This window comes from Pinus tabuliformis, chromosome 7 (assembly GCF_031772625.1).
Source record: "Pinus tabuliformis cultivar Carrire ecotype Pingquan chromosome 7, CPIR1, whole genome shotgun sequence".
NCBI lineage: Eukaryota > Viridiplantae > Streptophyta > Pinopsida > Pinales > Pinaceae > Pinus > Pinus tabuliformis.
This window is the reverse complement of record NC_142293.1, coordinates 1643648432-1643674090: the sequence shown is the minus strand read 5'-3', so window position 1 is coordinate 1643674090 and position 25659 is coordinate 1643648432. Positions and strand designations below refer to the sequence as shown.

General features: G+C 41.3%; 1 protein-coding gene across 1 annotated transcript in view; it reads left to right on the top strand.

The window, feature by feature from the left end:
- The window catches only part of IIL1 (isopropyl malate isomerase large subunit 1), a 173204-nt gene that overhangs the window by 103230 nt on the left and 44315 nt on the right, over positions 1–25659 (top strand). The gene's annotated exons all lie outside the window — the stretch shown is intronic.

Below are 25659 nucleotides of genomic sequence, written 5' to 3'. Positions count from 1 at the left end.
TTAGACAACAGGGTTCGAAATCATTACAAGGATATACTCATTATAAGCTCAAACATGTCAATGCAGGAATTGAACCTGGGTGGGGAGGATAACAACATTTCTCCTAACCACACAAGCTACATCCAATTGACAACTTGTTCTTATAATTATATGTCTGACAAATCTTTTGAATATTTTTTGTAGAACAGGTGTATATGAGGTCATTGTTTCAAAGCTTTAAATGTGTCATATTAGATGAAAAATTTGATAAGATGATGAGATTTCAAACCTTCCCCCATCAAGTCCACATGAGATAGCTCAATTAGCAATGGCCGTGGAAATGAAGTCTCACCGAACCAGAAGTCTTGGGTTCAAATCTTGTGCTATCCCCTCCGATCGGCGTGAGAAGATGGACATGATGAAGATGTAGTCCTACCAAGCTTACAAAAAAAACCCACCCTCCATCAAGAAAATGAAAATGAGAGAATACAATGAATTAGATTTTATATGAGTTGGAAAAGATTTTGTAGCATGAAAAAGAGACCTATCAGATAATTATTTGAGAATCATCTTGATATGCATTTGCTGTCTTTCTATCACAGAATGTTACATTTTGTGTCTATATAGACAAAATTTGCTGACATGAAATGCACATCTTTGCTTTTAAGTAAGCATAGAGATTGAAGTGTTGAAATGTGTAACTAGGTTCGGTTTTCATAATGTCTATTATAATTATGATTTTATGTATTTGATGAAAAGAGAAAAAGAAATTGTTATTTTCATTCTTGATGCATGGGTTTCATGCTCAAGATAGATTTATTTACAGTTCAAGCATCCATTGAGTGCTTCTAGGTTTGTTATAGAATTGTGAAGTCAAAAGAGTCATTGTCATACATGTAAGACACCTTTGGGAATCTTGTATTATGTAAAAGAAATTTGTTTGAGTCATTAAAAACCCTCCAAGACCTTGTGTTATTGTAGGTATGTTCTATGCTAGAGCAATTTATTTCAATTTTCATAGTTAGCTCAATATATTTTCCAGATTAGCAAGCAGATCAGCGTTAAAGTAAACTGCAGATAGAACATAAATATGAATCGCAGAAGACAAGCCAAGACAAGAGGACACAAGATGTGGCGCTAGCCAGGGACAAACCCCAATGTGGGGAAACCCTTGATCAATTCTTCTTATATGTTCTTGAATAGTTTAGCAAAGAGAGAGAGAGGTAGTACGTTTACAACAGAAGTCAACAATTTGACTTATCTAGATAAGAACATAGATCATCTCTAAGAAGATGATACATGAGATCAGTTGAAGACATGCTGCTTCAACTGATTCTCCAAGATGACTCCTTCAACTATTTTTTTGCTGCATTTCGTCATCATGCTGCACCTCACCATGCTGCACCCATCATCACTATGTTGCATCTCATCATGTTTCATTATCATGACTGTACCCATCACTGTACTACATTATGTGCCATTGCTGCACCATGTTGCCATACTGACCTATGTGCTGGCTGCACCTTGCTTGCTTGTTGTCCCTTGCTTGCTTGTTGTCCCTAGCACGCTTGTTGTCCTTAGCATGCTTGCTGGCCCTTGCATGCTAGCTATACTAATACATGCTTGTCCCTTGCATGTTGCTCTCCTTCGAAGACAGATGCTTCGGCTGAAACCTCGGATAAACAATCCGGCAGTTCTTGGCAGTTCCGACTATTTCCGGTAGTTCCGGCTTATGCCCTTTGCGTCAGCTTTCCCAGCAGTTCCAACTTTTGCCCTCTGCGTCAGCTTTCCCGACTATTTTGGCAGTTCCTGACAGTTCTGGCATTTCCCGGCAGTTCCGACTTTTGCCCTTTGTGTCAGCTTCCCGGTTGTTCCGTCTTCTGCCCTCTGCGTTAGCGTTCCTGGTAGTTCCGGCAGTTCCGACTTCTGCCCTCTGTGTCAGCTTTCCCGGCAGTTCCGGCAGTTCCAGCTTCCACCCTCTGCGTCAGCTTTCCCGACAGTTTTGGCAGTTCTGGGCAGTTGCGGTTATTCCTGGCAGTTCCGGCTTCTGCCCTCTAGATTAGGGCAACGTTATCCCTTAGGATCTCTCCTCCTACTAAAACCAAAAGACAAGTAGAGAGGAAGAGATCCAAAGTGTGTTGAAATGACTTGAAGGCCATCTCTATTTATACTAAAACATTGAGCACAAGTGGGGTTTATTTGGTTGTTGGCCGACCTTGACGAATTGTCCCATAACACAAATAAATTCATATCTCCATGAGTACTTATCGAAATCGGATGATCTTTAGATCAATCCTACACCTCTCGATGAGAGGGATCCAAGAAAAATATCAGCTTCCATTAATAAGATGACCCACATGGAATTTGGCCCTAGTTGCCAATTTTAACACTCCCTCTCAACTGGGGAGAACTCCATCCGCTGATCCATACGTCCGACTGTACTATCTCTGCCATCATTGCCTTGTACTGCTCTGCTCTGCTAAGCTCTGCTCAGTTCTGCTCTATTCTGTTGAACCATGAAGAAGAAGAATTGATCGAGAATGTCTCATACCATTCTCTATTGACTCGAAGTGAGTTTCATCTGAAGAGAGTGTGTCATATCACTCTTACTGCCCTGAAGTCAGTTTTATTGATCCCAAATGAATATCACAAGAGAGTGTCTCAAACCACTCATACTGATTCCAGATCAGTTTCATTGATCTCAGATCAATGGAGGTCATTCTAGCATAGGGAGTACGGTAGATACAACGATGCGTCCATCGATAATACTACTATGGTCCCTAACCCCATTTCCCTGCTCATTGATCACATGAGAGGTACTTCCCATGAGTCCTAGACTGCATGGGTAGGATGCCTTGACAGGAGAACTAATCATCCTGTCCATAGGAGAACGAATCATCCTGTCCCACAGTTGCCACGGGAGAACTAATCATCCCATCCCACAGGAGAACTAATCATCCTGTTTCACAATTGCCATGGGAGAACTAATCATCCCGGCCCACAGGAGAACTAATCATCCTGTTCCACAGTTGCCATGGGAGAACTAATCATCCCGACCCATAGGAGAACTAATCATCTTGTTCGACAGTCGCCACAGGTTATCACAGGGGAAGGTTGAACCTGTCACCATGTACATAGCGCACCATCAGGGGAGGGTGAATCGCCTTGTGGTTGTATGTCACTCCAAAAAGTACCCTGCGCCCCCCTGGAGCTCCCGAGCTCAATGTGTGCATCATACATGACCCTCATAAGAGGGTCCCTGAACGACACCATGTCATTCTTGGAAAGTCAAGAATTTGACCTTTCCCCGGGGCTTTGAAAAAATGTCTGCGAGTTGTACATCAGTCTCAATGCAATGGAGCCTCCTTGCTCATCAAATTACCATATCCGAGATAAGGCAGTATCTGATGTCTATCTGTTGGAGCAATCATTGGATACAGGATTCCTCAATAATTGAATCCCCCCGCTGGTTGTCACAGAGAATCATAATGGTATTCATCATGTGTACAAATAACTCACTGAAGAGCTTCCGCAACCAGGTAGCTTCACACAAGATCATACTCATAGCTATGTATTTGGTCTCGGCGGTGCTTATAGCAACCGACTTCTGCTTCTTGCTCATCCATGATATCGAAGCAAAATTCAAAGAGAACTAGCACTGAGAAGTGCTCTAGTGATCCTCCACACTGCCTGCCCAGTCACCATTTGAATAATCATGCAGTTTTATATTTCTGGCAGTGTATCTCAATCCATGAGAGATTGTGCCTCAAAGATATCTCAGAAGATTGTTGGCACCAATTCAGTGAGGCTCAACTAAATATGAGCTCACCATGCTAACTGCAAAACCAAGAACATCAATGCAAATGAGTTTATGAAATTCAGAGGCATTTCACAAATCTGGTCCGGCATCATCACCATATAACTTCTGAAAGTTAAGATCCTCGAGGTAGTCATGGGCTTGCAGTTTACCATTACACATCCGGAATACAACTCCCTCTTACTTTTGCAAGTGAGAGGGTCTGCACCTATTTGAAATAGGTCCTCCTCAGAAGGTGTTGGTATGAGAGGTCTATCATCCACAACCTTCAAACAATGGTTTGGATCGGCTTCACTCTTAGTGAATCTCAGCTTCATCTGACAGCTATCAATCCTCTCGTACTATGCCCAGGGTGTTTTGCTTCAAGACACAGATGGATTTCTTCCACCTGTATATATGAGATTCCTGATCCTTAATCTCAAACTCCTCAAGTTGTTCCAAACCTATGGACCTGCTACATGAGGGGAATGGTCCCTTTGTAGGATTTTCCTTCGGTACATCTCAGATATGTGCCTTCATGCTCTTCTTGAATTCAGGCATCCCTGTCGTCATCTGACTCACATCGGGTAGGGCCCCATAAGTAGACCTCTGGTGTTATAGACGAGATAAAAGAGATCCATCCACTGTTCAATGCTTTCATTGCTACGCTGATGGTCAATGTCCAACTCAATGTCCTCAAAGGAATCGAAGAGATGGCTACAAAAGGGATGATGATCGTAAAATAAGAAGAAGGCATCATGCATCTGCTGCTGATCTAAATGAGCTATCTTCAAAGAGAAGGCATAGGACACATGCTTTTGAATCTGAATACTTATTTATTTGTGATCTTACAGGTTCCATTGAAAACCATGATGAAATTTGGGCTGTGGACAATATTACTTCTAGGCACATGACTAGAAATAATGATCATCTATCTGAATTGACTGAAAAGAAGATTACTCAAAAGGTTGAGCTTGGAGATAATGGAAAATATGAAGTCAAAGGCATTAGTACATAATCATTTCAATTAGAATCCAGAGGTAATGTATCTATTAACAATATTTTATTTGTTCGTGGTTTGAAGAAAAATTTGTTGTCCATATCATCTCCTGAAGACAAAGGATATAGAGTTGCTTTTGTTGATGGACAAGTCTTAGTATGGAAGAAGAATGCATCTTTTGAATCTGCTAAAGTCATTGGGGTACGAATTGGAGGACTATATCGTCTCCTTGGTCACTCAATCCAAGCTCTTCTACACAACACTACTGAACTTAGTGAGATTTGGCATCGAAGGTATGCTCATATGCACTACAAAGCTTTGGGAAGATTGAAAGATTTTTTTAAAGGTGTACCTGAACTTAAAGCAGACCATGATGGAGTATGCAAAGGATGTGCTCTTGGGGAAAACACTAAAGGAAGATGCACTAGCAGTGGTTGTAAATCGAAAGGAATTTTGGGGCTTGTGCATTCTGATGTCTGTGGGTCCATGCCTGATAAAACCTTGGGTGGATTCTTGTATTATGTATCTTTCATTGATGACTATTCTCGCAAAAAATGGATATACCTTTTAAAGACCAAGGATTAAGTATTTGAGAAGTTTCCTGAGTTCAAAGCACATGTTGAAAATTCTATAGGAAGAAGAATCAAGATTCTAAGGTCCGATAATGGTGGGGAGTATGTATCAAATGAATTGATTGATTTCTGTAGGGATGTTGGAATTAAGAGGGAGATGATAGTTCCCTACTACCCCGAACAAAATGGAACTGCAGAGTGAAAGAATAGAACTATAATGGAAGTTGTCAAAGCCATGCTTCATGATCAAGAATTGCTTACGTTTATTTGGGGTGAAGCTGCAAGGACTGCTGTCTACATTCAAAACTAGTGCCCACATCGAATCTTTGATAAAAAATAGAGTTTATTAACTAAACGACTCTCTAGGTGAAATACCTGGAGAGTGTATAAACACTCATACACACCAGCACTATTACATTACATTACCTACAAATTAGGAGAACAACCTAGTAATATAGGCTTTCACACAATCAGGGTGGTTTCAACCACTCCCTGGATAGTAGGACTGAGACCTAATCTTAGAGTCTCAATCCTATCCTTAACTAACTGTATCTTTCTCCATTAATTCTAACACTCCCTCTTAATGGAGAAAGGGTACTAAACAATAACGTACGCCTGTTGGTCTCAGTCTCAGCTAGGCTTACAATTAAAACATGAAACAACTTTGTAACAGAGCTTTTCATTTTTGTCTTCTTGCAGCAGAGTCCATACTTGTTCATTTGTGGATGAAGCTTCATCTTCACTTTCTTTGCCACGAGGTAGTGTTGTATCTTCACCTCATTTCTTCCCCTGTGAAGGAAAACTTGAATTCTTATTCTTCGACTTCTCAGAATTATGGGAGGTTGGATAGGAGAATTTTCCTTCTCGCTATTTTCGGTGTCAACCATCTGAACGCCAACGATGTTGTCTTCACCATTCATTAATGCAACTTCTATGTTGACTTCATAAAGACATGGTGTTTCAAGCCATGCTTCAAGAAACTTCAATTCTTCTTCAAACTTCATTGCTTTTTCCTACCTCTCAATATCTGCACAAATGTTAGATTTATAAAGAGGACCACATTTGCTTTTATCTTCCTGCTCCTTCAGGAGAGCTTTCATTTCTCCATCTCTCCCTACTTCATCCCTTTCTGCTCTCATAGTTATGCCTTCAGCCTCTTCACTCAGTGCTGTTGCTGCAGGGATGTTCTGCATTTGATTTGTATGTGAGGATAGGCCTTCCTTCTCACCAAATAGTAATTCATCAATAAGATGTTTTTCAATCATCAAATTGATCCACTCATCATGAGGTATATAAGTCTCATCAAACTTAATTTCTGCATCTGGTAAACTTTCAGGTTTTACAATAATGGATGTGTTTTCATCATCACAAATTTCAGTTACAAACACACATCCATCACCCATCATTGCATCTTCAGTTTCACAATCAAATATGCGAATATCTTCAGCATCATTGCCCTCATTCAAACAATATTTCATTTCTAAAACACCTCATAAGAATTTTGCACTAAGAATCTCTCCATATTCATATATTATGCTAAGTATGATGTTGTCATCTACTGCAGATGTTATAAGACTTAATACTGATGCATCTCCACCATCATTAATAACATCTTCAATGTAATCCAGTAAATTTACCTTCCATAGTACTGTTTTCATTTCATTTGCCCATATTTGATAATTCATGCCTGAAAAAGACGGTAAATCTGGCATTAACCATTTAATAATCTCACCAAATTCGAAATCTGCATCTTGATCAACAGCTGGTCCATCACCGTCAACCTGAAACATATCACAAAATTCAGCAAAACAATATTTTGCAATTCTCCTTTGATGCTTTCTCCTAAATTTTTTTCGAGACTCTTTCAATTTACTTTGAAGACCCATTTTCTCCTTCTATTTTCTCCACCGGCTTTATGGCTCCCCAGACAGATCAATCAGTCTCCTCTTCAGGCAAATATGCCTCTCTAGCCCACTATGAGCAGGTTTGTTCCATGTTTGGACAACACTCAGAAGACCACAACTCTCTAAATAGATGTTCCCGGCACCAAATCACGCAGCTAGTTCAAATTCCAAAAAAATAAAACACCTCAATCTTCTCGTCCTTGTGCAATGACAGATTACACAAGTAGCTCCACACAATCGCAACATAGGTTGGCTCTTTGCCTCCTCTTTTTCTTTAATGGGCAAACTTAAATTCTTTAATTAATAACCAAAAAACTTTAAATAAACATCCATATTTCCTTCTTTAATTAAGAAAAAATAATCATGCTTTTATGCATAAAAAAAAACTTTTAGATCTATTGTTGCAACATCATCAACTCCTCCTTGGTAGCCTTTCTGTCTTGTGGCCATTAATCTGCGGCAACTCTTGGATTGTTTCCATTTGACCTTCTACGCACAGTGCTAATATTGTGAATCATAGTGTGAGCCAAAGGTCTATCCAAACTTGCGGTCCACCTTTCTAGAAATACCAAGAACTAGAGGCATCCAAGGACATTCAAGCGATGGGTTAAGACATGGAATAAAACTATTTCAATATAAACAGGCAATGAGGTCTTCAATGTTGGCAAAAAATTGTTGCCTCTTCGCTTCACTTACATCCACCAATCATCCACCAAACGGATAAAAAGAAAACATAGGAGGCTACCTTGATTCCCGCTAACTCCTTCCTCATACAGAGTCTCTACAAATATTTAGTGCAGAAACCAGGCTACCAAACACGGTGGGCTGCTACTACGCAGATGCTAGAGAAGACCAGAAGCAGCTGGTCATAAGCCTTCAGATCGCAGTTGGGACTGTTTGCAGTATGGTCTTTATTAAGTTTCCTTTAAACCGCCATGGAATTGGATATTCCGCTGATAGAGCTGTCAAATAATGTATAGATTGCAACTTATCAAACCAGCAAACCACACCCAAGCCAGTCAAACACCTCCACGGGCTTCACCAGATCCACGCTCCACGCTGCTCGATCTGAACTCCTTGCAGCTCCCGGGTAAGTCTAGCCTCCTCGGCTTCCACGCAAGCCTCTATGCAGACCTCAATACACGCCGCCACCACGATTGTTGATTTAGGAAACCCTGATATGTTGAGGAGAAGTAGAATCACCAAGAAGAATCACACAACCAGCAACACGTCAATCAGAGCCACAAATTACTCAGGGAAATTTTCAAGACGAGTCGTCCTTCGTTCAATTCCTCGATCTCCTCTGTCTCATCCCAGTTTAGCAGTGATTTGGTCTCTAACACGGAAACCTCACAGATCGGTGGTCAGAGGTACCTATCAAACAGGCTTCAAACAAATCCGCTTTCGCTGTTGCGACCATGGGATTCACTTCCTCAGAAGCTACGCTCAATCCAACAACCAACCTTGCTGCGCTCCACAGCCACGACTTCCTCTAGAGGCAACCTTCTATTCTCCACACTAGGCCATTGATCAACCTTCTATTCTCCACACTGGGCCATTGATCAACCTTCAAAAAATGCAAGCAGACCCACGATCTTGATGTCAGGCAGCCTCGTCTACGCAGCTGCAGTTCTCAACTAATCAGTAGATCAACATGCAGATCTGGGCATGCCGATCTCTCCTCCACAACTGTTCAGCCTCCACTCCATCAAATGACAGGGCCTCCCTCAGGCAGGTGCGAGCTCCTCTCTGCCTCTTCCTTTGTTTGCAGATCCGACCAAACAGCCAATTCGGCCTCCACTGTTGCGCCTCCTTACCAACGGTGCCCTTCGGCCTATCTTGGTCTTGCTTTACTGGAGAAAGATACGCCACGTGGTTTCCTCGAGTCTCTTCAGAACCTAACAGCTCCTCTACGCAACTTCCTAAGATAAAAGGACTGTAAACTTACTAGAATCACCGTAGCTACATGCAGCCACCACACATTCGTTGCACGAATAGGCCTCCTGGTGCGAGCTCCTTTCACCCTAGCAGACTCACACAACACGCAGTGCCGTCCACCACGCCCATCGGCTCCTTCATGGAGCAAGGCTGGGCTCCTCGCATGGCAAGCTGGGGCGATCTCCCCCTTCTATAGGCAGCTGCCTCAAAAGAAAACACAGTCCACCGTTTTCCACACAGCTTCCAGGTACATGTAGCCTTAAAAAAAACGCAGCACAATTGTCGCGGCTATTTACCTCGCATCCGCGACAACTTGCCAAGGTACACCAAAATCTTGTGATGATCCGTTGCCGAGGTACACCAAAATCCTGCGACGATGCAGCAAAATGAAAATAGGTGAAGTTCCCAAGAGTATCGTCGCTGATTACTCTTTAGCTCCCCGCGACAACGTCGCGTTCCTCAACTCAGCGTACAGGCTTCTCCTTCCTGCAGCTCTGATACCATGATAAAAAGTAGAGTTTATTAACTAAACAACTCTCCAGGTGAAATACCTGGAGAGTGTATAAACACTCATCTACACAAGCACTATTACATTACATTACCTATAGATTAGGAGAACAACCTAGTAATATAGGCTTTCACACAATCAGGGTGGTTTCAACCACTCCCTAGATAGTAGGACCTGAGACCTAATCTTAGAGTCTCAATCCTATCCTTAACTAACTATATCTTTCTCCATTAATTCTAACAATCTTGGATTACAAGACTCCTGAAGAAATCTTTACAAGTGAGAGACCAAATGTTAAACATTTAGGAATCTTTGGTTGTCCTGTTTTTGTTCATGTTCCCAAAGAGAAAAGGACAAAATTGGAACCATCCGGAAAGAAGGGAACCTTTGTTGGTTACAGTGCGAATTCAAAGGCCTTAGGGTCTACATTCTAGGGCAACGATATATTGAGATGTGCAGGGATGTTATTTTTGATGAGGATGCTGCATTCTAGAAGTCCAAGGGTTCACACCTAGACTCTAATGATGAAGTTCAAGTAGCCCCAAAGAATGTGGAATCAAGGTCCAAAGAACCTGAGCCTATGAATGAAGACCCTCATGTAGAAGACATTGATCATGAACTTGTTGAATCTTCAAAAGCCCCTGTGGTTGAAACAAGAATGAGACCAACTTGGTTAGAGAAAACATTGAAGGAAGCCAAAGGTCATGCTGCTGCTCATGAAACTTTCAGGGAGAGTAAGAAACCAAATAAGTATTCTAGTTATACAACCTCGATGTGTAAGATGATTGAGTCAGAACCATCATCCTATGGAGAAGTTGTTGAATAACAAGTATGGAAAGAAGCTATGACTGAAGAATACCGATCAATATTGAAAAACGATGTTTGGGAGATTGTGCCTAGACCCGAGGGTAAATCTATTGTGTCTTCAAAATGGGTATACTTGATAAAACATGTTGTTGATGGAAGTGTTGAAAAATACAAGTATAGATTCGTGGCTCGTGGATTCTCCTAGAAAGAGGTAGAGGATTATGAAGACACCTTTGCTCCCATTGTTAGGTATGCATATATTAGATCTGTTATTTCTCTTGCATCTATTACAGGTTGGAAGTTGCATCAAATGGATGTCAAAACAACTTTTCTGAATGGGGTCATTGAAGAAGAAGTCTATATTGAACAACCTCAAGGGTTTGAGGTCCATAATAGAGAGACACATGTTTGTAAGTTGAAGAAGGCCCTGTATGGCCTAAAGTAGGCTCCTCGTGCATGGTACTCCTGCATTGATGGTTATCTGTTAAGTCTTGGCTTCAAGATGAACGATGCTGATCCAAATCTATATTTCAAGGTTTTTGATGGTGAACCCCTGATATTGCTATTATATGTAGATGATTTGTTCCTAACAGGTTCCAAAGTATTGATTGTTCAGTGCAAGAGGGAGTTGGTTTCCGAATTTGAGATGAAGGATCTTGGCCTCATGCATTACTATTTGGGATTGGAAATTTGGCAAAAACCTGATGGGATCTTTGTAGGCCAAGGAAAGTACATCGTTACTATTCTTCAAAGATTTGGCATGATGGACTGCAAGTCCATGGACACTCCTATGGTGACAAATTTGAAGAAGATCTAGGACAATGACTTTGAGTTGTTTGATCCTACTATGTATCGCAAGTTGATTGGATCGTTGAATTATATTGTGAACACCAAGCCTGATATTTGTTATGCAGTGAATACATTGAGCCAATTCTTGGTTGAGCCTCGGCGTGTACATTGGGTTGCTGCTAAGCACATATTGAGATACTTGCGAGGTGCCATTGAGTATGGTCCGATGTATGCTTTTAATGGGGATTGGCAGCTGTATGGTTACTCCGATGCTAATTGCGCTGATAGCTCGGATGATAGAAAGAGCACCTCTGGATATTGTTTTACTCTGGGCTCCGCTATGGTTTCTTGGTCTAGCGGGAAACAAACCTCTATTGCTTTGAGTACAACTAAAGTTTTATACATCGCTGCTAGTGCTGCTTGTTGCGAGGCTATATGGTTTTGAAATTTGTTCTTTGATTTGTTTGATCAAATGTTGGAGCCAACTACTATCGATTGTGATAATCAAAGTTGTGTGAAGCTATTTGAGAACCTAATATTGCATGACAGATCAAAGCATATTGAAATCAAATATCATTACATTTAGAATATTGTCTAGAGAGGAGTTGTGAGGCTTGAATATGTTCCTATCAATGAGTAGGTCGCTGATGTATTAAGGAAGTCGTTGTCCTGGATGAAGTTTGGCTATTTCAGAGAACAACTTGGAGTTGTTGAGAACCCCTTTTTGAGAGAGAGGGAGCATTGATTACATAGCATCATGGACCATCTCTTGTAGGCTGTGCTGTGAGACCTTGTGGTCTGGGAGATGTATTGTTGATTCCCACTGTAGGCTATGTGTCGTGGGACCTTGTGGTCCGAGAGATGTATTGTTGATTCCTCCTGTATGCTGTGCTGTGCAATGTTTTAAAAACCGTTGATGCCTGGAGGACTGACCCGGCCAAGGAAACGGTCCGGTAGACCGAGTCACACATGACTCGGCCGAGTCATTCATTGACTCGGCCGAGTCATGTGTGACTCGGTCAACCCGGTCGGTTCCGATATGACTCGGCCGAGTCACAAAGGAACGGCCAGGCACGCGTTAAACACATAAAAATAATCATTTTTTTGGTATTTTTGAATTGTTTAATGAAGTTTATGGATCCCAAACTGTTATAATAATATGCTAAATGTTTTTGGGGTCCATTTCCCCCTCCCAAACCCTATTTAAGACACCCAAATGCTCTCATTCACTCACAACAGTCTTATGCATTTGAGTGAGAGTCTTCTTTGAGAATTAGTGAGCAGTTCTTGAGCTTGTTTTGGAGCAGCAGTGAGGAGTCTTGGAGGAGCATTGTAGCTGGAGTGAGGAGCTTCTTGGGCAGCCATTTGGAGCAGCATTGAGGAGCTGATTCTTGGAGCAAGCTTGAGGAGGCAGTTTGTGCCTGGAGGTATTTTTTTCCACCTTTATAAATCTGTTTTTGCTTAGTAAATTTTAGGTGCATATCAAGAAAGCTTAGAGAGTGTTTTTTGTCAAATAAATGAACATTGAATCAATGTTATTTTTTTTTTTTCATTTTCAGATTGTTTTCCTAGTCAAAAAATGGCACCTAGAGCAAGAGATCCTGCTTGGGCATATGTTGAAATGGTTGATAGTCAAATGCATTGTAAACTTTGCCATAGGAAAATTAAGGGAGGTCCTGGGGGCATTAATAGGCTGAAACAACACTTGGCAGGGATTAGAGGCCAAATTACCCCATGTACCTCACCAAAAATTGGGGAGATTAGAAAGAATTTGTTGGCCAGCTTTGAGAAATTTAAAAAAGATAAGGCTAGGCAAAAAGAGATACAGGCTGAAATTGGGAGGAAGAGGGAGATACAAAAAATGATGGCTACCAACCCCCACTATGATTTTGAGGGTTCTTCCTCTATCCCTCAAACTGAGGCATCCAACCCTTTCCGTTATGTTCCTCCCTCTTTTGGTTCTGTTCAAGATAACGGAAAGGGTAGAATGAATTTGAAAAAGGGTGATGTGACTATCAAAAGTTATTTCACTCCCTCCTCTCCATCAGATGCACATGGTCCTGAAGTTAGTAAAGGTCAAATTCAGCCCACTTTAGATGACCATCGGAAGAAAGAATTGAGGGAGACTGCTTGTGAGTACATAGCTAGATGGTGGTATGATGCTGATATCCCCTTTAATGCTGCTTGTTCACCATATTATGAGCCTATGTTTGATGCCATACATGCTGCTGGAAAAGGCTTCAAAGGCCCTACTATGCATGAGCTAAGGGGGTTTCGTTTGCAAAAAGAAATTCAATCCATTAATGAGTATTTGCAAGAGTTCAGGGACTCATGGGCAAGAACAGGGTGTACCATCATGTCAGATGGATGGACTGATCAAAGAAACCGTACCATCATAAACTTTCTTGTCTTCTGCCCACAGGGAACCATGTTTTTAAAATCAGTTGATGCATCTGATAAGGTAAAAGATGGCCACTTGTTGTTTCAGCTATTGGATCAGGTTGTTCAGGAGGTGGGGGTGGCTAATGTTGTTCAAATCATCACAAATAATGCCTCTAACTATGTTCTTGCTGGTAAACTGTTAGAGGAAAAACACAAGACCATCTTTTGGACCCCATGCGCTGCACATTGCATAGACCTCATGCTTGAGGATATTGGAAAATTAGATTGGGTCAAAAACACTGTAGATCATGCCAAAAGCATAACAAAATTTATCTACAATCATACACTGGTTTTGAGTCTCATGAGGAAACACACTGGAGGCAAGGATATTATTAGGCCTGCCATCACTAGATTTGCTACACATTTTTTGACATTGCAATCTATGCTTTCCCAACATAGAAACTTGCAAAAGATGTTTTCCAGTGATGAATGGAATCAAAGCAATTGGTCTAACAAACCAGAAGGCAAAGAATTGAAAAGGAAAGTCCATGAAGAAACTTTTTGGAGAAAGGCAGCAGAGATTGTGAAGCTTGCTGAGCCGCTAGTTAAGGTGTTGCGGTTGGTGGATGGGGAAAGGTTGGCTATGGGCTTCATTTATGAGGCTATGGATCAAGCAAAGGAGCAAATAAAGACAACATACAAGGATAGAGTGGCAAAGTATGGGCCCATTTGGGCAATCATTGATGAAAGATGGAACAATCAACTCCATCGCCCTATACATGCAGCTGGGTATTTTTTGAACCCACGGTATCATTATAAAGCTAAGGAGTCAGGAGCTTTGAGGGGGGAGGTCAGAGATGGACTGGTTGATTGCATTGAACGCATGATCCCATCGGAGTCTGATCAGCTGGAGATACATCGACAGGTCACATCCTTCAGCAATGCATCAGGTACCTTTGGGAAGAACCTAGCAAAGATTGCAAGAGAAGCAGATGAGCCAGGTAAACAAAAATTTCAATTTTCAATTTCTTAATGGTTTTACTTTTTTTATTAAAGTTTGTTAAATCATTTATAATTTGAAAGTTAGATATAATTTGTAATTTTGTTGAGCTTCAGCCTTCATCTAACTCATAATTCATTACACTCCTATGTTTTTTGCAGCATAATGGTGGGAGGCCTTTGGTGGCCAGTGCCCTGAATTGCAAAGGTTTGCAATTCGTATTTTGAGTCAAACTTGCAGTGCATTTGGGTGTGAGCGCAATTGGTCTGTCTTTGAGAGGATTCACATAAAGAAGAGAAACCGTTTGGATCAAAAACGGTTGAATGATCTAGTTTATGTCCAATACAACCTTCGGCTCAGATGAAACCAATTGCTGAACAAAAGACCTGATTCAGATCCCATTGTGTTGGAAGACATTGATCCAACATCAGATTGGGTAGTGGAGAGTCTTCCACCAGAGTTTGATCCTGATGAGGATCTTGATGTAGATATAGATCTGGAGACATCAGCTGAACTTAGAGATGCTGTTCAACTTCAGCCTGTTCAGTTGAATGCAGATCCCAATCCACCAGCCTCAGCCTCACAGCCAGCAAGCACTCCAGTTGTAGGTGCTTCCTCTGCTAAGCCACGACAGAAGCGCAGTCGCATATCTACTCTATCTCAGCTTGCATCTGCTGCACAGCCTGCTAGTGGTACTGGTACCACTTCTACAGTTGCAGTTGGAGACGATGATGATGATGAGGAGCCATGGGGCCCCTTGTCTGACTCTGATGATGATGATCCAGAGATTGGTCGAGATGATCTTGGCTCCTCTGGCAGTAGCTACTAGCCAGGGCCCAGTAGTACTAGTATTGCAGTCTGGTCACCATCACAGTTTACTTTTGTTGTAGAGGCCATTTCTAGCCTCCTTGGTTATTTTTATTTTGTTTTGAGTCTTTGATCATGTATGACAGTTGACTATGTATTGCCATTGGGTACCATTTTGATATAGTGGATTGGTTCATGAGCTACTTTGATCATATGTTGTCTTCCATCTATATTATAATGCTGTGTGTTTGGAAACATGAATGAAAATCTTTAAAATTATGTTTAAAATATTTAAAATTATGTTTTTTAATAAAAAAAATAAATATTTAATGTATTTTTTACAACGACCGAGTCATTGAAATCGAGCCGGCTGAGTCATTACCGTTTCGGAGTCGGAGTCGGAGTCGATCCTCGGCCGAGTCGGAGTCGGAGTCGGAGTTTTAAAACATTGGTGCTGTGAGACCTTGTAGTCCGGGAGATGTTTTGTGGATTCCTCTTGTAGGCTATGTGTCGTGAGACATTATGGTCTGGGAAATGCAGCGTTCGTTCTTCCCTTAGGTTGTGTGCTATGAGACCTTGTGATCAGGGAGATGCTTTGAGATGGATGCTATGTATCTTTCCTTATGATGAGTTTGATAGAGAGTAACTTGGATTGTGATCTCTTCCATAGGCTGTGCGCTGTGAGACCTATGAATTGGTCGAGAAGATTGATCTTGAGAGAGAATAAAAAATGTTAATTTTAGGCAACAATGGTATGTTCTATGCTTTAGAGCAATTTTACTTCAATTTCTTTATGAGCCCAATATCAATTTCAGTTTAGCAATCACATAAACATGTAAGTAAAATGCTGATAGAACATAAACATAAATAGTAGAAGACAAGCCAAGACAAGAGGACACAAGATGTGGCACTAGCGAGGGACAAACCCAAATGTGGGGAACCCTTGATCAAATCTTCTTTTAGTCTTCAATAGTTCAATAGAGAGAGATAATACAATTTACAGATTTTGATAATTTATAACAACAAAAAAAGGGCCCTAATAAAAAAAGTCAACGTTGGTCAATAGGGTAGATTTGACCCTCAAAGATTCGGTCAATTTCAGTCAACTTCGGTCTCCAAACAACAAGATGAAACAACCCTCGAAAGAGTCGAATTCTGCCTAGTCAAAGTCTGGTCAAACAGTCAACCTACAATTAGCCCTAACCACTATCAACGCTAGTCAAAACTCCTTGCTTTTCATGCCTAGAATTGCGGCCTTCTTAGACAGAGATTCCTCACCCAAACCGAAGTCAAAACATGTCAACGCAGTCAAACAACCTCCCAGTAGCTCGGTCAACGTTGGTCAATGCAACAAACAAAAACCCCAGTTCACACGTGTGGAGAGAGAAGGCTGCCTCAGATAGTGTGCCCAATCACAAGAGGAGAGAGAGATATGTGTGATGAGATGAGGTCTCCTTTTTATATGCAATGTTGAAGATGAATTGGGGGCTTGTGTCCCTGTTTTGCTTGTTGGCAGATCTTGACAATTTGTCCATAATATAAATAAATTCATATCTTCATTTGTACATGTCAAAATCAAATGGTCTTTAGATCAATCCTACACCTCTCTGAGAGAGGAATCTAATAAAAATATTAACTGTCATAAATAAGATGACCCATGTGGAGTTTGGTCCTAGTTGCCAATTTTAACACCCCCTCTCAACTAGGGAGACCTCCACTTGCTAATCCATCTGTCAATCTGTACCATCTCTGCCATCCATGCACTGCTCTTCACTGCTTTTCTTTGCTCTGCTGAACTATGAAGAAGAAGAAGTGATTGAGAATGTATCATACCATTCCCTACTGACCCTAAGTCACTCCCAATCAAAAGAGAGTGTCTCATACCATCCTTACTGACCCGAAGTCAGTCCCAATCAAAAGACTGTGTCATACCACCCTTACTGACCTGAAGTCAGTTCCCATTGATCCCAGATCAATATCAGACATCCTAGAATAGGGAGTATGGTAGTACACGATGCGTCCATCAGTAGTACTATGGTCCCTATCCTCATTTCCCTACTGATTGGCTAGATGAGAAGTACTTCCCATAAGTCCCACACTGCATGGGTAGGATGTCTCGGCAGGAGAAGGATGAACCACTCGTCCTGCTCACATGTCGCCAAGGGGTATCATAGGGGAAGGATAAACCACTCACCCTGCACACAACAAACCACTAGGGGAAGGCTGAACCACTCACCCTATGGTTGCTCACCGCTCCAAGAAGTACCTCAAGCCCCCCGGAGCTCCTAGAGCTCAATGTCCATCTCATATAGGACCCTCATAAGAGGGTCTCTCCACGACTCCAAGTCGTTTTGGGAAGGCCAAGAATTTGACCTTCCCCAGGGGTTTTGTCAGAATATCGGCTACGTGCTCATCGTCTCAATGTGATGGAGTCTTATTGCTCCTCGTTGTACCATATCCCGGATAAAGTGGTACTTGATATCTATATGCTTGGAGCGATCATGAAACACGAGATTCTTTGATAATCAAATCCCACTTTGGTTGTTGCAGAAGATCACGGTAGTATACAACACATGTCCAAACAACTCACTGAAGAGCTTCCTCAACGAAACAACTTCACAGGAGGCCATACTAGCAGCTATGTATTTGGCCTCGATGGTGCTCAAGGAAACCGATTTCTGCTGCCTGCTCATCCAAGATATCGAAGCAGAACCTAAAGAAAAACAACATCCAGAAGTGCTCTTGCGATTCACCATACTGCCAGCCCAATCAGCATCAGAATAACCATGTAGATATCGCAGAATATTCTTGGCGGAAATCCAATGTATACGATGAAGTTCAACCATGTATTGGCTCAATGTGTTAACTGCAAAACATATGTCCGGATGGGAGTTCACCAAGAACATTAGTGCTCTTATGAGTTGATGATACTCAGAAGCATTTTCCAATTCAGGTCCAACAACACCACCACATAACTTCTTAAAGTTAAGTTCCATCGGAGTAGTCACATGCTTGCAGTCCACCATCCCAAATCTTTCCAATACCTTCATAACATATTTGTCGTGAGAGAGGAAAATTTCACGTGGCTTTTGCCAGACCTCCAATCCTATGAAATAGTGCATTGGTCCTAGGTCCTTCATCTCAAATTCAAAAGTCAACTCCCTCTTACATTTGTGAATGAGAGGGTCTGCACTTATCAGAAAGAGGTCGTTCACATAAATTACCAAAATGAGAGGTTTATCATTTTCAACCTTAAAGTAAAGGTTCGGATCGACTTCACTTCTAGTGAATCCCAACTTCATCAGATAGCTATTGATCCTCACATACCAAGCCTGGGTTGCTTGCTTTAATCCATAGAGAGCTTTCTTCGACCTGCATACATGAGATTCTCGATCATGAACTTCAAACACCTCGGGTTGTTCCACATAGACTTCCTCTTTGATTGAACCATGCAAGAAGGCGACCTTGACATCCATCTGATGTAGGTTCCATCTTTGCGAGGCAGCAAGGGCTATTGTCGAGCAGATGGTGGTCTATCGGGCAACAGGGCAAATATCTCATCGTAATCTACACCTTCCTTTTGAGAGAAGCCTCGAGCAACAAAGCAAGCCTTGAACTTTTTTGCACTTCCATCAGCTCCATGCTTGATTTTGTAGAACCACTTAGAAGTGACAACCGATTTGTCCTGGGGTCTAGGGACTACATCTCAGACATCATTCTTCATAATTGACTCGTATTCTTCATTCATAACATCCTTCCATACTTGTTGCTTCACAACTTCTTCGAATGATGAAGGCTCGTTTTGAATGATAGTATTCATGGCGGTCAAATATCCTTGGTACCTGTTCGTCTTATTGCTTTCACGGAAAGCCCCCCTTGGTGCAATGTGCCTCTTAGCATTTTCGAGAGTCTCCCTAAGCCATGAGGGTCTCTTCTTGGAGGAGGAAGGCTCATGAGGGAGTGGATCAATAGGAACCATAGGTTCACCAACATTAGGCATCGTTTCATCCTCTTTTTCACCCTGATTTCCCATGTTAGCTTCTTTGTCCTTCCTTAGGATAGGAAGGTTGTTGATCTTCCTGAGGGCCATATCTTCGTCGAAGGTGACATCATGACTTATCTCAACTTCCTTTTGACCAGCCACATAAATTCTATATCCCTTAGAATTTTCACTATAGCCCACAAAGATTCCTTTCTTCCCATATGCACTCAATTTGCTTCTTTTCTCTTTCGGCACATGAAAATATACGAGACTTAAAAAAATTCTAAAATGAGAGACATCGGGTTTCTTACCAGTGAACATTTCTTCGGGAGTTTTGGAGTCCAATGCTTGATGAGGGGATCGGTTTTGAACATACACGGCGGTATTTGCAGCTTCACCCCATATAAACTTTAGAATGCCTTGATCATGAAGCATGGCACGAACAACTTCTACAATAGAGTGATTCTTCCTTTCAGCCACACCATTATGCTCGGGAGTGTATGGCGTTGTAGTCTCCCTCTTAATGCCAACTTCTCTGCAATAATCTTGGAATTCATTGGAATCATAGTCGGTCCCATTCTTAGTCCTCAATATCTTGATTTTCTTCCCGGATTGGTTTTCGATGAAGGCTTTGAAATGTCGGAACCAATGTGAACACTTCATCCTTCTTCTTCAAGAAGTAGATCCAGGTATTGCGAGAATAATCATCCACAAAAGTGTGATAATATAAGTATCCTCCCAAGGAATTTATGAGCATCATACTAGATATGTCGGAGTGGATCAATTGCAATATGTCTGTGGTCTTGCTATTACTTGAGGGGAATAGTCCCCTTGTAAGTTTTCCTTCGGCATATCCCGGACATACAACTTCATGCTCTACTTTGAACTCGCGCATACCTGTCACCATCTGTCTCACATCGGGTAGGGCCTTATAATGAAGATGGGCAAACCTCTGGTGCCATAGTTCAAATTGTAGAGATGTGTCGCAAGACATGGCTCCCATTGGACTTCTTCCAACTTGTTACAAATTGTCAACCCTGAACCTAAGAGTAAAAGCATCCTTGAAATTTCTTTTCCAAACACGTTCCTTTCCATCAATAAAAGCCACCTTGAATCCTTCATCTTGTTGAAATGGGCACCAGGTTCTTCTTGATATCGAGTACATATAATACTTGCAAATGAATAGTGTTACCTTGATTCAATTGAAGGGTAACATTCCCTACTCCCTTCATGGGATAGGTGGCATTGTCTCCAAGGATGATCTCCAAGTTTGTCTCCTTTTCTATCAGATTAGAGATGGCTTCTTTGTATGCGGTGAAGTGTCTTGAGGCACCACTATCAATCAACCAATTTCCCAAAGCGTCCGGAGGAGAGGGAGTGGAGAGGGCCGATATAAGATAATACTCTTTTTGCTTATTGTTAACAACATTGGATTCATCATACTTGGAGTTCCTTGATTTCTTGGAGGGTAAACCATCTCCTTCATGCCCCACATTCCTTTTTCCTTTGCCATTGGACTTGCCATTCCTTTGATTGTTGTTGTTGTTGTTGTTGTTGAAGTTGCCCTTGGAGTTGTTATGATAGTCATCATCTCGAGGTGCATCCATTTTATTAGGACACTCCCTTGCATAGTGGCCAAACTTATTGCAAACAAAGCACCTGCCCTTCCTTCCTCCCTTAGATCCAAGCTTTCCATGGAAATGACCTTTAGACCCTGCATTATTCCTCCTTTTGGCATGAGCGGAGAATGCAGTGGGTTTACTTCTATTAGAAGGCATTTCTTGCTCCATCGTTCTTGTTTCTTCTTGAATGCATCTTGACATCAATTCTTCAAACCCTGGAATTCGATCATCGTTGAGTATAGTGGTTCTAAATACATACCACTCAGGTGGCAGTCCTCCAAGGGCAGCGAGAGTAAGTTCTCTGTCAGGAATGACTTCTCCAATCGATAGTAGATCATTCTTGATCTCAGTAATGCTCAAGAAATAGGATTGAATGTCCTCGTCCTTGCCCTTCTTAATATCCTTCAACTTATTATTGAGAAAGAGAATTTGATTAGCATTACTAACCTTGAACATGCCGAACAACCTGTCGTATATCTCCTTGGAGGTCTTCAATTAAGAGATATAGGCCACCCGATGCTAGTCAATGGAATCCCTGATAATCTTCTTCGCTTTGACTACAACCTTATTGTACTTGGTCTTTGCAACAACTGGTGCATTTGAAGGAGGCTCAGGGATTTTACCCTGCACATAATCCATCGCTTTCTTCTCTTCCAAGGTCAATGTTGGGTTGTGTTATATTCTTTCCATGACTAGCCCACGTAGTTAACCGGGGGGTTAGAGGGGGGCGGAGCCCCCCTTTTGTTGCGCCGATTGCGTAGCGGGGGGTACGCAGGGGGTTTGAGGGGTGCAGGAACCTATGTTAGGTTGGGCGGACCCACCTATGGTTTTGTGCATGATTTTTGCACATGTTTTTGGATGCGATGGTTTTCAGTCTATGATTTTGGACGCGATGGTTTTCAGTCCATGGTATTGGATGCTTCGGTATGTATAAATATGTATTATAACATTAAAAGGAAAATAATGAAAAGTCAAGCTGGTAGTCCCAGTTTTGGGATCCAGGGGAAAATCTCTGTGTATATGTGTTATGCTCTCGCATTGTTTATTTTCTGTGTTTTAGAATTTGTATGCAGGTAATTTTTGTACGGGGTTAAAACCTACATTTGGTATCAGAGCTGTTTTGGCTTCAGGGGGATGCCTTTGTTGCTGAGGGGTTTCGCTTAGGTCTGTGGTAGACCTTGTTTAGTGGGAGATCTGCGAGATCGATTCTGGTGGTGAAAGAAGATGGCGAGCAGTGGAAAGATAGAGATCGAGAAATTTAATGGTCAGAGTTTTGAGTTGTGGAAACTCAAGATGGAGGATTTGTTGGTGGATAAAGATTAGTGGATCGCGGTAGATTCGGGTACTAAACCAACGGGAGTGTCTGATGAAGAATGGAAGAAGTTGGATCGGAAGGCAGAGAGCACAATACGATTGTGTGTCTCAGATTCAGTTTTGTTGAATGTATCAGGGGAAGCTACGGCGAAGGCTTTGTGGGACAAGTTAGGGAATTTGTACCAAATAAACTGTTCCTACGAAACAAGCTGTATAACCCGATGATGAAAGATGGAGTGTTATGAAACCAGCTCACAAAAAGATAGAAAAGAGAGATCCACGCCTTAGAATTCAGTCTCTTCGAGGGGGCAACCTCCTTTACATTACATAAATGAGCAATTCTTGGATGATTCAAATGACAAAACCTCCTTTCTATATATAGGAGTCTAAGGAGTCACAATATAACCCAGCCGACCTAACAATAATAATATAAAGCCACAAAAATAACAATAGAGGGATTCTATGGGGCACAGTAATAACAATACGGGGGCAATAGGGACACAACAATGGGATACAACTACAATAGTAATGGGGTAATCACTAGTATTATAGGGACCCAACATGCCCCTCTCCTTCAAAAAAGTATTGTCCTCAACGCTTCAATAGTTCTGGATGCTTTTGTATAAAATTCTCATCCTCCCATGTGGAATCTTCAGCGGATAAGTTCTTCCACTTGATAAGATACTCTGAAATTGATCGATTTCATAACTGTCGAGTTTTTGTTTCTGTGACTGCTTCTGGTTCCAATATAATTTTTCCTTCCTCGTCAAGTTCTGGCAATATTGTTTGAACTGGGAGCTTGTCGCCTATAACCTTCTTTAAACATGAAACATGGAAAACTCGGTGCAATCGAGAAGCTGCAGGAAGCTCCAATTTGTATGCCATAGTACCAATCTTTTGCAACACCTTGTACGGACCATAATTCTTTGGTGATAATTTATTATTCTTCTTAGCTTGCTTGAGGGACATTTGCTTATATGGTCGTAGCCATAGGAATACCCAATCACCTACATCAAAACTTCTTTCGCTGCGATGTTGATCTGCCTGTTGTTTCATTCTATTCTGTGCCAACACGAGGTTATCCTTTAAGAGTTGGAGGACATGTTGTTGATGTTCGATGTGATGTTCCACTGCTTGAACCTTAGAATTTTCTCTTAAATATGATGTTGTGATGGATGGTGGTTGATATCCATAAAGTGCCATAAATGGGGTCATTTTTGTTGCTGTATGGAAGGAAGTGTTATACCACCATTCAGCCAGAGGCAACCATTTGACCCATTGTGTCTGTTTATCAGATACAAAGCAACGAAGATATCCTTCCAAACATTTTTTTACTATCTCAGTTTGCCCATCAGATTGAGGATGATAAGATGAGCTATGAGCTAACTGAGTACCAAGACAAGAAAATAATTCTGTCCAAAAATTTCCAGTGAAAATGGGATCTCTGTCACTTACAATAATCTTTGGGTTTCCATGTAGCTTTTGAATTGTTTCCATAAATGTAGTAGAAACTGTACTGGCTTTAAATGGATGTGATAATGCACAAAAGTGTGCATACTTGGTAAGTCTGTCAACTACCACCATGATGACACTCTTTCTCTCAGACTTGGGTAAACCTGTGATAAAATCCATTGAAACCTCCTCCCAACGTTGGCTTGGAATGGATAAAGGTTGTAATAGACCCGATGTCTTAATTGTTTCAACTTTATTTTGTTGGCAAACCAAACATTCCGCCACAAACTTTTGAATATCTGATTAAAGCCCTCTCAAAAAAATTCCTTCTTAACCCTGTGGTAAGTTTTTAAAAATCCTGAGTGCCCTCCTAAGGGAGAAGTGTGCAATTCCATAAGAATCTTTTGTTTTAGCTGGGAATTCTTATAGACGTATAAGCGATCTTTGTACCATAACGAATCATTTTGCCAGCTAAATGTATCAGATGTACTGGAGTCTTGTTGTAACTTTCGAATAAGTGCCCACACTTCTTCGTCATTCTTCCATTCCTCCCTTGCTTCGTTTATCCAATCTGGTTGGATAATAGAAATGGCGCACAACAATGCTTCCACATCCTCATCCTTTCTTGAGAGTGCATCTGCCACCACATTTTGCTTCCCTTTTTTGTAGATGATTTCAAAGTCATAACCCAACATCTTTGTGACCCACTTTTGTTGCTCTTCAAAGGATAATCTTTGTTCTAAAAAGTATTTAAGGCTATCATGATCCGTTTTTACCTAGAGTGTCTTCAGTGTCTTCCCATTAGGTAGGGTCGCCATTTCTTAATTGGATGGAGTATTGCCAACATTTCCTTCTCATAAATAGCTTTGTGTAAAAACTTTCCCTTGATTGGACGACTTTCAAAAGCAATGGGTCTTTCATCTTGCATTAAAACAACACCAATTCCATTTCCTGAAGCATCACATTCCACAATAAAGGTTTTTGTGAAGTCTGGTGTAGCTAAGACCGGTGCTTGGCACATTGCCTCTTTAAGATGCTCGAAGGCCTTTGTTGCGTCTGGAGTCTATGAAAATGCATCTTTCTTCAATAATGTTGTTAAAGGTGCTGCTATTCTCCCATAATTCTTAACAAACTTGCGATAATACCCTGTCAACCCGAGAAATCCTCGCAGATGCTTTATGGATGTGGGGATTTTCCATTCCTTAATGGCTTTAATTTTGTTAGGGTGTACTTTAACTCCTTCATGAGAAACATTTGGATCTTTTTGCATATAATTGTTTCTCCTCCAATAATTTTAGCACCCTGTCAACATGTTCAACATGATCCTTTCAAGACTTGCTATAGATTAGTATATCATCAAAAAATATTAACACAAATTTTCTAAGGAATGGTTTGAAAATGGAATTCATCAAACCTTGAAATGTTGAAGGTGCATTGGTAAGGCCAAAAAGCATGACCAAAAATTCATAATGACCCTCATGAGTTCTAAATGCTGTTTTCGGAATGTCTTCAGTCTTCATTCTGATTTGATGATATCCTGAACGAAGATCCAACTTGGTGAAGTAAATTGATCCATGCAATTCATCCAGTAATTCATCAATGATTGGAATGGGAAACTTATCTTTAATAGTGAGCTTGTTGAGCTCCCTATAATCCGGACACATGCGCCATGATCCATCCTTCTTGTGCACCAATACTACTGGAGCAGAGAAAGAACTTTGACTCGGTTGAATTATACCAACCTCTAGCATTTCTGCAACCATACGTTCAATTTCACTCTTTTGGGCATAGGGATATCTGTACAGCA